This window comes from Hylobates moloch, unplaced genomic scaffold (genome assembly GCF_009828535.3).
Source record: "Hylobates moloch isolate HMO894 unplaced genomic scaffold, HMol_V3 SCAFFOLD_13, whole genome shotgun sequence".
NCBI classification, from domain to species: Eukaryota; Metazoa; Chordata; class Mammalia; order Primates; family Hylobatidae; genus Hylobates; species Hylobates moloch.
The window spans coordinates 25,027,232-25,037,001 of NW_026652288.1; the positions used below are offsets into that span (position 1 = coordinate 25,027,232).

General features: G+C 61.7%; 1 protein-coding gene across 1 annotated transcript in view; it reads right to left on the reverse strand.

The window, feature by feature from the left end:
- Nucleotides 1-8,699, reverse strand: part of DNMT3A (DNA methyltransferase 3 alpha) — a 115,219-nt gene extending 106,520 nt beyond the window's left edge. Inside the window, exon 1 of the mRNA XM_032172415.2 lies at nt 8,348-8,699. The gene's annotated coding sequence lies outside the window, so the exon portion shown is untranslated. The remainder of the gene's footprint in view (nt 1-8,347) is intronic.
- Between the last annotated feature and the right edge of the window lie 1,071 nt (nt 8,700-9,770).

The window sequence follows — 9,770 nt, forward strand, 5'->3', positions numbered from 1 at the left end:
GGGCCAAAAAAGTGCACAGACCCTTCTCATGTCCTATTGAACAGGGGCAGCCTCGGGGGAAGGGAAGCTCCAAGAGGCACCCATGGGTGGGGTGGGGGAGGGGAAGGTGGAAGAGGGTGGTAAGTGCTGTTGCTAAGCAACCAGCCCTGAGCTTCCTGGGGTAGCAAGACGACTGCAGACAGAGGAACTTGTATTTGCCCCCACCTCACCTCTCCACCCCATCGTCTGGGTCATCACCACCTGCTCAGGGACCCCTAGATCAGAGTTGAACCCACGTGCCAAGCAAGTTCCTAGACACCCCTTCTACCCCTTCGTGGGGCCTCCTGAAGCCCCACTTTGTCTCCTTTGGGTGTGGCCTCCCAAGAGGCTCTCACTATGCCAGGGCTGGGTCACCTGAGCTCCATACCCGGGCCGGGCCCCAGTTATACCTCCAGTTCCCCAGGAACCATTTGGGCCACAGCAGCCCATCAGACTGATGCTTTTGGGGGAAGATCCTGAGTGATTTGTTCTCCACCTTGGGTCAGAAATGAGTTTCAAGTCGCCATCCTATAAAGCTAACTTTGTCCCCTGTCCCTGGCGTGGGCCAGGGTGCATGCAGTCAGCGGCCTATTTTCTGCTCTCACCTAATCCCTAACAGCCTAGGCCTTTGCTCAGAGGCCTTAATATCTGCGATATTTCTCCCTGCAACCTTTCCAGAAAAGACACGTACCTGAGTAAGCTTACCCCTTGCTGTCAGTCTCTAAACCAGTTTCTTATCCATTATAAAAAAGAGTCCATCCCTCAGCCTTAGGTGACTTAATTCTTTTTCTACATTCTCATCCACAGGCTTTTAAAAAGTGTAGTTTTATTTTTGTTGTTGTCATTAAGTAACTCAAGTTCATTTACATTTTTTCAAAGAAAACGAAAGTGTATAAAGTTAAAAAGCAAAAACCTTGACAGGTTTGTGTATATCTTTCCCGAACAACTTTTCCATGCATGTGCAAACCTAAACATGTGTATATTTGTATCGATTTTAAAGAATTTCACAAAACTGAGATTACGCTATAAACATTTTTTTTTTTAACCACAACACTACCGCATGGGGATCCAACACATCAGAGCAGACACGCTTACCACCTTGTTTCAAAGGCTTTTAGGGAATCTAAGTGGATTCCCCTTTACCCACGCATTTATTTATCACTTCGGGAACCTATAAAAGTAATCATGCAGGCCTTCCAGAAGCCTCTTTCCAAACAGGTTCTGCTCCCTGGGGTGCTGGGGGATCCCACTGGCTTGGCAGGGGCAAGGGCGAACTCGTCTGTGTCTCCTGGGGTCCTCCAGGGAGTGGTGGGGGAGGGACACTCCGAAGGCCTCCTGCCCCCCAGGCCATGGCCGTTCCCAAGTATTCCTCCAGGACACAGCCCACACTCAACAGCTTAGTGAGCCACAAATCTAACCCACACCCCATAATCTCCTCTCTAAGCATTTTTTTACCTTTTCAAGGAAGGATCACTGGAACCCATGACCTAGCTGATCTATCAGATCTCGAACATCTGCACCGAGCCTCCCTCCCCTTTCAATATAGTAAGAAGAGCATTACGCTAGGAGTCAGGAGACCCAAGTTCCAGCTCTCCAGTTACTGGCTGTAAGAGATGGTCCTCCGTCCCCTCTGTGCACTCAGACGGGGCAGCTAATAACTGGCTCAGAATTAAAAATGACCTTGACATTTGAAACAGAAGCAGAGAGGAAAGATCAATAGGGATGCTGGTGAGCAGGGCCATGACCACAGGAAAGAGAAAATAGGAACCTGGTCATATATCTAAATAAGGCTGGGCAGCCTTTAAGGGTCAGAAAAGACCACAGCAGGACAGGAGTAGGCAACATAGAGCTACTGCTGGAAAAAAAAAAAAATACACTCCATACTGGGATTTAGCTAGGAAAGCCCCAGGCATCTGCGCCTCCCTTACCCCTACCCCCACTGCCCACCAAGCACCCTTGCTGTCATCCAGACAGGTTGGTGGCCTGTGATGTGATCAGCAAGGGACATTTGGCCCAGAAGGCCCTGACCACCAGCTGTTCTTGCAGGGGGCTGCCAGGCACCTACACTCATGCCTGGGGGCCTGGGCCTTCTGCAGGGCACCTCCCCTCTGGGTTGGTGGCTCGGTTCTGCCCAGCTTGTGTGTGTTGGGGGGCAGGGTCAGGCTGCAGAGACAGGAACCTGACGTCTTCATCCCAATTTCCCTGGCACTGGCAGCCCCTTGCAGGAATGTTCTGGATGCTGGGGTGCCTCAGCCTGGTGGAGTGGGCAAGGTGGGACATGGAGACCTCTGGGAGGCCAGAAAAGGGACCCTTCTCCTCTTGCCACATCCTCACCATGACTGGCACGCAGACCAGACCTGACCCTGGCCTCCCCCTTAATCGTCACAACCCCCCGTGGTCAGTGTAATTTAAACCCTGCTCTGTTGCTCTCCAAGTCTGAGCTCTTAAGCTCTGGTCTACGGAATAGAAAGAATCAGGATCCGACACCAAATGAGCTCATTTGGCCCCTTCCCCTCCCTCCCTGCTGTCCTCTTTCCACCCCCACCCCCACTGGCCGCCACACTGAGGTAGTTCAGAGCGATCCTCCGTGGGCCACAGAGGAGTTCCGGAGTGCAGGGATCTCCTCCCCAAACCAAGGCAGGGCCTCAGCCTGGCCTCCAGCACAACCCAGGCCCCAGTCCACCTCCCGGGCACTACAGCCACCCACAATGATGCCCTGCCCCTGAAGCCCCACTTCTGTGCTCTGAGGCACTTCTAAGATGCCACCTCCTTCAAGAAGCCTTCCCTGATGGCCTTAGTTGGTTGTGAACTCACTCTCCTTTGCGCACTTTATTTCTCCCTCTCCAGTGACCCTGGTCCCACTCTGCAGTTCTTCATTAGCTGGGCACATCCTAAACACACCGTGTCCCCTCAAAGCCAGCACAGGGCATGGCTTACAGGAAATGCTCAGCACATCTCTGGAAAATGGAAGCGAAGACGGTGGGAAAGTGCTGCTGCACTCAAGACAGGATGAGAATAACGAGCTGAAACTACAGCGGGAGGGATTTCAGGTGGAAGCAAAACAACCTGTTGACATGCGATTTGTTCAACTCAACAGATTGCTAAGTGGCGCTGAGGAGCCTCCCACCTCCCAGGATTTTGAATCAGAATCGGCACTTTCCTCATCTGACCAAGATTCTGCAAAAGACACAGGAAGGTGGACCAGGCTTCTTAGAGCACTTCCTGCAGTGCTAGTCCACGTGAGCTGCCCAAATGATGAAAACAGACACAGCTAACAGGAGGGCTCCCGCTCTGCTAAGACTGTAACACACATCATCTCACTCCATCCTCACAACCACCTGTAAGCAGAATCCACGCACACTCCCATGTTACAGGTGAGGAAACTGAGGCCCAGGGAATCGAGTTGTCGCCCAAGTTCCTGCTGCTAGGAGGTGTCAGAGTGCAGCTCCCTGTGGCTTGAGGGCCTCATGCTGCCTTGACACTGGCTCATGTGGAAGCAAGTCCTACCCATCCACAGGCGGCGGCACACCATGTACACACACATGCACAGACACACGTGCACTGAACCTCATCTTGCCCACACACTTAGCCAAGTGGAGGCAGGCTCGGACACAGACCTAAATCTCAGGCTGACACTTCATGGATCTCAGATTTGGTCATGTTCTTAGGGAAAAATCGTCAAAGAGAGAAATGATTGAAAACGAGTCCTCAAAATTAAAGTGGAAAGGCATGTGGCACCTTTAGAAGACCATTAAAGCCCTGCTCAGAAACAGCAAAGTCCCTGCAGAAACCCAGCCTCAGGCCAGGTGGGCTTCTGACGGGCTCTCTGCTCATACACTAATATTCAAACAAAAGTAGAAGCTATTCCCCGAGGGCTGCAGCATGGGGAATAGCATTGGGGTAGATGCTCTGGCCCTACCTGCTAGAGACCAGAAACACACTCAACTCCCAGTGGGGCACAGGGTGGGGAGGACACGAGCACCAAGTCCAGGACCCCAGGCCAGCAAGTTGGAGGCAGCAGGAAGTACCCAGGGAGAGGCATGTGACTGGCACGTGAATGGCCCTCCAGGCCTCAGGCTCTGGGTAGCATGGACAACCCTGGGAAGAACTGGGCACTACCTCCCACAAACAGTCCTGTACCCAGCACTAAGAGCTCTCAGAGCTTAAACTCCTCTTTCAGCCTGCAATTCCAAGGTTTGGGTTCTAATGCTGACATTTCAGGCCCAAAGATGGGGAGAGGGTGGTCTGTTTTAACTCACCCATTAGAGTCCTCTTTTTACCTGGATCCCAAAAACAGAAGCCTGGGGGGAGTCTGGCTCTTGCTGGGAAAGAATTTGGGTCTTTCAGGGAGGCGTGACCCTGAGGAGCTGGCCTGTAAGTAGGTGGTGGCCGTTGGGCAGCCGCGCACAGCAGCAGGGGGAAGGGATCCCAGCACTAACCTGCCTCGCTGCCTCGGGGAGAGGACAGGAGGGCAGTGCACCCCCCTCGCTCAGCAGACACCCTCGGAGGCCTCACCGCTTGTCCAATGGGGACCCAGGGAGGCAAGGTCCCTGTTCCCTGGAGATCACAAACTGAGAGAGGGGACGGACACATGCAGCAGCCCAGGTAAGAGGTGTAGTGTGGGGCGTCTTCCCCCGAGTGCAGGCCTGGCTCCACTTCTTCCTGCTGGTGACCCTGGACAAGGATTTTACCGTTTGTCCTGTCTTCCTAGCTTTTTGAGAACCACTGGCAGAGGTGGGTGTGAAAGCGATAGTAAAACATCCATAAGGGACTGAGGAGCTTACTGTGAATTGGACTTGAAAAGGAAACCTCAGAAATTATCCACACACAGGGATTTATAGACAAACCTACAGTATACACACGTGCCGAGGCTTAAAGGAGGCTGTACTTTTTACACCCTCTGCAGAGTCGGACGTGACCAACCCGTCTCTTGCAGGGACCCTCCGCACACTGCCTCTCCTTCCCAAGGCCCAACTCCTTGGGGGCCCTGATCTCTCTCATATCTCCTTCTCCTTGGAAGCCTTCCCCTATCACTGCCATGTGCCGAAAAACAGACCACTCTGTCCCCATTTCTGGGCCTGATATTCCACTACTAGAATCAGAGCCATAGAATGTCAAGCTGGAATGGACCTTCCGGCTCTAGTCCAACCCCCACCCCACAGAGGAATCCTGTCCGCAGACACCCTGACAGATGGCCGCTGGCGTCCTCCTAGGCTTCTCCAGGAAGGACTCAGAGGGCAGCCCTGTGGACCAGTCCACTCCTCGAGTCTAGAAGGAATTCACCTTTCTTGGGGTCAGTCTCCTATGGAAGGCACTGGTGCCTGGGAGGGGTAACGAGGGAAGTTTGGTCGGCCTGAATCCGCAGCTGCTTATCTGGGGAGGAGCTGCACAAAGGAGGGGGACCCAACCAGGGAGGCAGGCAGGTGCCAGAGCTGCTGCACAGGCCAGCCTGGTCCCTTGCCTGGAGCCAGCACATGTGCACGCACAGACTCCCACCTTGACAGAGCCACCTGTCACAGCCCAAGCAGGGCCTCGGTGGAACCTGGAGGCAGAGGAGGACGATTTTGCCCCAGAAACCCGGCAGGAAGTCCCCACAACCCAACTCTCCAAAGGCAGGCAGCTCAGAAAACTACCTGGAGATGGCCCCTGCTAGCCAACCAAAGAGGGTCCCCGGGATGCCTGGCCCCCCAAATCCCACAGGCCAGTCCTAACACCCAGGCAACAGCAAGGCGAATAGCTCCCCTGGCTGCAGCTGTCACATCTGCCCGGGAGGGAGGAGGCGACACTGGAGCAGCACCTGATCCCAGGATCCCTTCGTAGCCGCCCGCCCAGGAGGCGGTTCAGCCGCTGGCAGCCTAGGGTGAAACATGAAGACTGAGCAGGCCCCCAGGGATGCTGATGGCAGTCTCTGGGCACGGCAGTGAGGGGCAAGTTGGGTCACAGGGCGGAGAGCGCTTCTCCCCAAGGCTTCTGTCCCCGCTGGTTTGGAGGGGGGTAGCTGCTAGGCTCTGGGGCCCGGCCCTGCCCACCCTCCCGCCTGCCGCAGGCCAGAGCTGCCCTGCTGGGTGCCAGACGCCATGTTGGGTCAAGGTGCAGCCACAGGGGGCTCCCCTCAGGAGCCGGGGGAGGCAGCCCCTGGGAACCAGAGGGCACCGATCCTCGCCCAGGGCGCCAACACCTCCTCAACGGGCCGTGCAGCGGAGAGACGGTGCCAGGACGGAGGGGATGAGGAGAGGGGGAGAAATGGCAGAGGGGCGCCGAGGCGGGAGAGGGTGCCCCCAAGAAGGGAGGCTCCAGGAAAGCGAAACGCAGTTTGGCAGCCCCAGGGCCGCGGGCCCCAGCGATGAGGGGCTGGGGGAGGCCAGGGGCGGGCCCTGGACCCGCGCCAGCCCGGTCCGCGCCGAAGGGGAGGGAAGGCAGGGCGGCCTGGGGGAGGGGAACTGGGGTGAGGGCGGGACACGGACCGCCGCCGCCTGCGGCTCCGAAGCTCGGGGTCTCCCGGGGTGCGGGGACGTGGGGCCGAAGACCCCGCTCCGCAGCCGCGGCGAGGCCTCGTCCTTCACTGTGCAGATGCGAAGCTTTCAAGGACACGTCTGCACCGGCCCGGCGGGGTGCGTGTGCGTGAGTGTGTCCGCGTGCGTGGGAGTGTGCGCGGGGGTGCTGGAGGGGCGACCCCGGGCATCCCCCCCTGCGCCGCTCCCGGTCCCGGCCCCGGCCCCGGCCCCGCTACTTCCACCCCCGCGTTTTCCGGCCCCCGCGGCCCGGGCCCGGGCCCGGGATCCTCGCCCGCCCCCGCCCCGCCCCCACATTGCGGCGCCGCCACCGCGGCCGCCCCGGCACCCACGGCCCGCGGTGGGGACAGGGAGGAGCCAGGCACGACCACCCCTTTCCGTGCCGCCGGCACTCCGCGGGAAGGTGTGCCCCCGAGGCGGGCGCTCTCCCCGGCCCCGCCGCCCCTCCCGGACCCGCCGGCGCCCCGCACCCCCAGCCACAGGTGGCCGGAGGAGGATCGCGGCGCGGCGCTCCCCGGCCCGGCCCCGCCATCACCCCTCGGCCCGCCCCCGGGGGCCTCCCGGGTCCCCCGCCCCGCGGGGCCGAGGAGGGCCGGGCGCCGGGGGGAGGGGCGGGGGGCCGGGTCGTGCCAGGCTGCCATTTTCTGCCGCCGCCGCGGAGCCTGCGCGGGGCCCGGCCCCCGCCCCCTCCCCCGCTCCCCCGGGCCGCCGCGGGGGCCGATCCTTCTGGGTCGGGGTCCGCGCCCTCCGGCGCCCTGGCCGCGGGCTCCAGGCGGGGCCGCGGGGCGGGGGTAGAGCCCGGAAGGCGGGGGCGGCCCGGCCGGGGCCCCTGCGGCAGCGCCGAGCCCGGCACCGCGGCGGAGGCCGGCGGTGGAGGGGCCCCCCGCGGCATTGTATAGACTTGAACTTGAGCCCGGAGCCGGGCGGGGGCGGGGAGGGGGGTCCGCGCCGGGAGCGGGCGGGACGGGAGGGGGCGCCTGCCGAGCCCGCGGGGACATAAACAAACCCTCAAATCCCTCGCGCCGCCCCGGCCAGCCCGGCCCGCCGTCCCCGCCTGCAGTCCCGGCCCCACAGGCGCCCGGCGCCGAGTTGCAGGGGTCCAGGAGCGTGCCCCGAGCCGGGCACTGTCCGCCGCGGCGCCCCCCGCCCGGCTCTCCGGCTCCCCGCCGCCTCCGGGCCGGCCTTCCGGGCCGCCAGCAGCGGCGCTCATTACCGTATGGCCGGTGGGGTCGGGCCGGCCCGGCTGCGCGCCCTGGTGCCGCGGCGCCGCGTCCCGGCTCGTCCTCTGCTCTCGCCGCCGCCGCCGCCCGCGCGCCCTCCCTCCCTCCCGGCCCGCCTGCCTGCCTCGCTCGCTCGCTCCCTCCCTCCGCTCGCTGTCGCGCTCCCTCTCTCCGCCTCCTCCGCCGGGTCCCCCCCTCCCACCCCTTCTCTCCGCCTTCCTCCTTCCCTCCCTCCGGCCGCCCGCGGGCCCAGGCCTCCGCCCGCCGCTCGCCCCCCGCGGCCGCGCTGGCCCCGGCCCCGGCGCTGCGGAGCCGGCCCGGGAGGCAGCGCCGACTGGGGGGCCCCGGGGCGCCGGGGCGGGAGCGGCCTGGGCGCGCGGCCGGTCCTAGCGCCCTCGGCGCGACTTCCCGGCCTCTGCGGCCCCGCCGGGGTCCCCGCACGCCGCTTGGCGGAGATCTGGACCCCGCACCGCCCCGACTGGGGGCCGGGCCCCGTGCGCCCCGCCTCGGCCGCGCTCCCGGCCACTCAGAGCCCCTCGAGTCGTAGCCGAGCTCCGGGCCTCGCCGCAGCCCTCCCCACGCTGGGCGCCCCGCTACCTGGCGCTGCTTCTGCGCTGGGTCCCCGCATCCAGCACTGGCCGCAGGGACAGCGGCCCCTCCTCTCCCCGGGCCGGTGTCAAGTGCCTCCCCCCGCAGCCCGCGGAGCCCCCGGCGGCCTTCGCCCTGCAGTTCTCCCGACCTCCGCCAGAGCCCACTGCGCTCTGCCTGCCTCAGCACTGGGGCTGGGGACAGCAGCGCCGGCCCATCCGCGCCGCAACCCCCAGCCAGGTGCCGCCGCGGAGTAGAGGCCACCCTGCTCTACAGGGCCAAGGTCGGAGCGCCAGGCTCCTCCTGGCCGTCCCGCAGGCTCCAGAGCCTCTCTGAGATGAGCTGCCTTGAAGGGAGTGAGTTCCCCGTACCTTGAGGTGTCCAAGTAGAGTTGGGTGCCCTCAGTTGGGCACTGGAATACTGAAAGATTTCGCGAGGTGGGAGGTTGAATGAAATGACATTGAAGGTCTCTTCCAGCTGGAAGCTTCTGTGCATGCCTACACACCGCCTTCACCCCTTCACCGTGGGGGCTGTTCTCCTTCCCCATGGAGCGCTCAGGGCTCCAGGTTCCTGACTTGGGGCATCTCTGTCTAATTCCACCAGCACAGCCACTGTGTGCTCATCTCACTCCTCCAGCAGCGGCTCTAGGACTTGGGCTGGGCACCCCCCCACACCCCCGCCTCCAGCCTCCTTGCGCGCCCCAGCACCCCACGAGCCACCCGCAGCTCTGCACCCCGACTTCTACTCAGCACTTCAACTACATCACAGTGCCCTGAACTCCCTGACTGGCACAGAACATGGCGTGCTCCCTTCCCAGGGACCCGCCATCCTACTTGTGGGCAGGGATTGCTGGAGTTGGTGGTGGGACTCACTTCACAGTGAAGCGGATCCTACTTTTCCCTTCTCCCCATGCAGCCCAGCCCCCCCCCCCCCCCCCCCCCCCGCCCCAACGCCACCCTTTTAGCGTCACAGAACCGAGTTGCCAAGTTCTCTGGGACCAGGAGCTGACCTTTCATGCAGACGGGAAGGTTTTCCTTCGGGAGGTCCTCCAATGCTTCCAGGTCCCTCCGTCTCCCCAACCCCCACCCTGAGCCTCAATATCTGAGACCAGCTTCTAGGCCATAGTTCTGGCCGTTTTCAGTGTCACCCTCACTCAAGTGGCCACCCCCTCCTACTGATGATAGGCCCTGCTGTCCGTGGTTCCCACCGGCCCAGAGACTTCCAATGCTCTGTGAGGACAAGGGCCGCGTCTGTCATCCCTGTAGCGGAGCACTTGGTGCTGGGAGATTCTCAGTAAACCTTGGTGGAATTAACATGTGACCCTCCTGGGCTGTTCGCTTTCTACATCAGGAGGGGCATCCGTGAACACTCTAAATGGCGCACCCAGCTTGGCAAAGGAGAAGACCGTTTATAGAAGGATGAATGAGATACC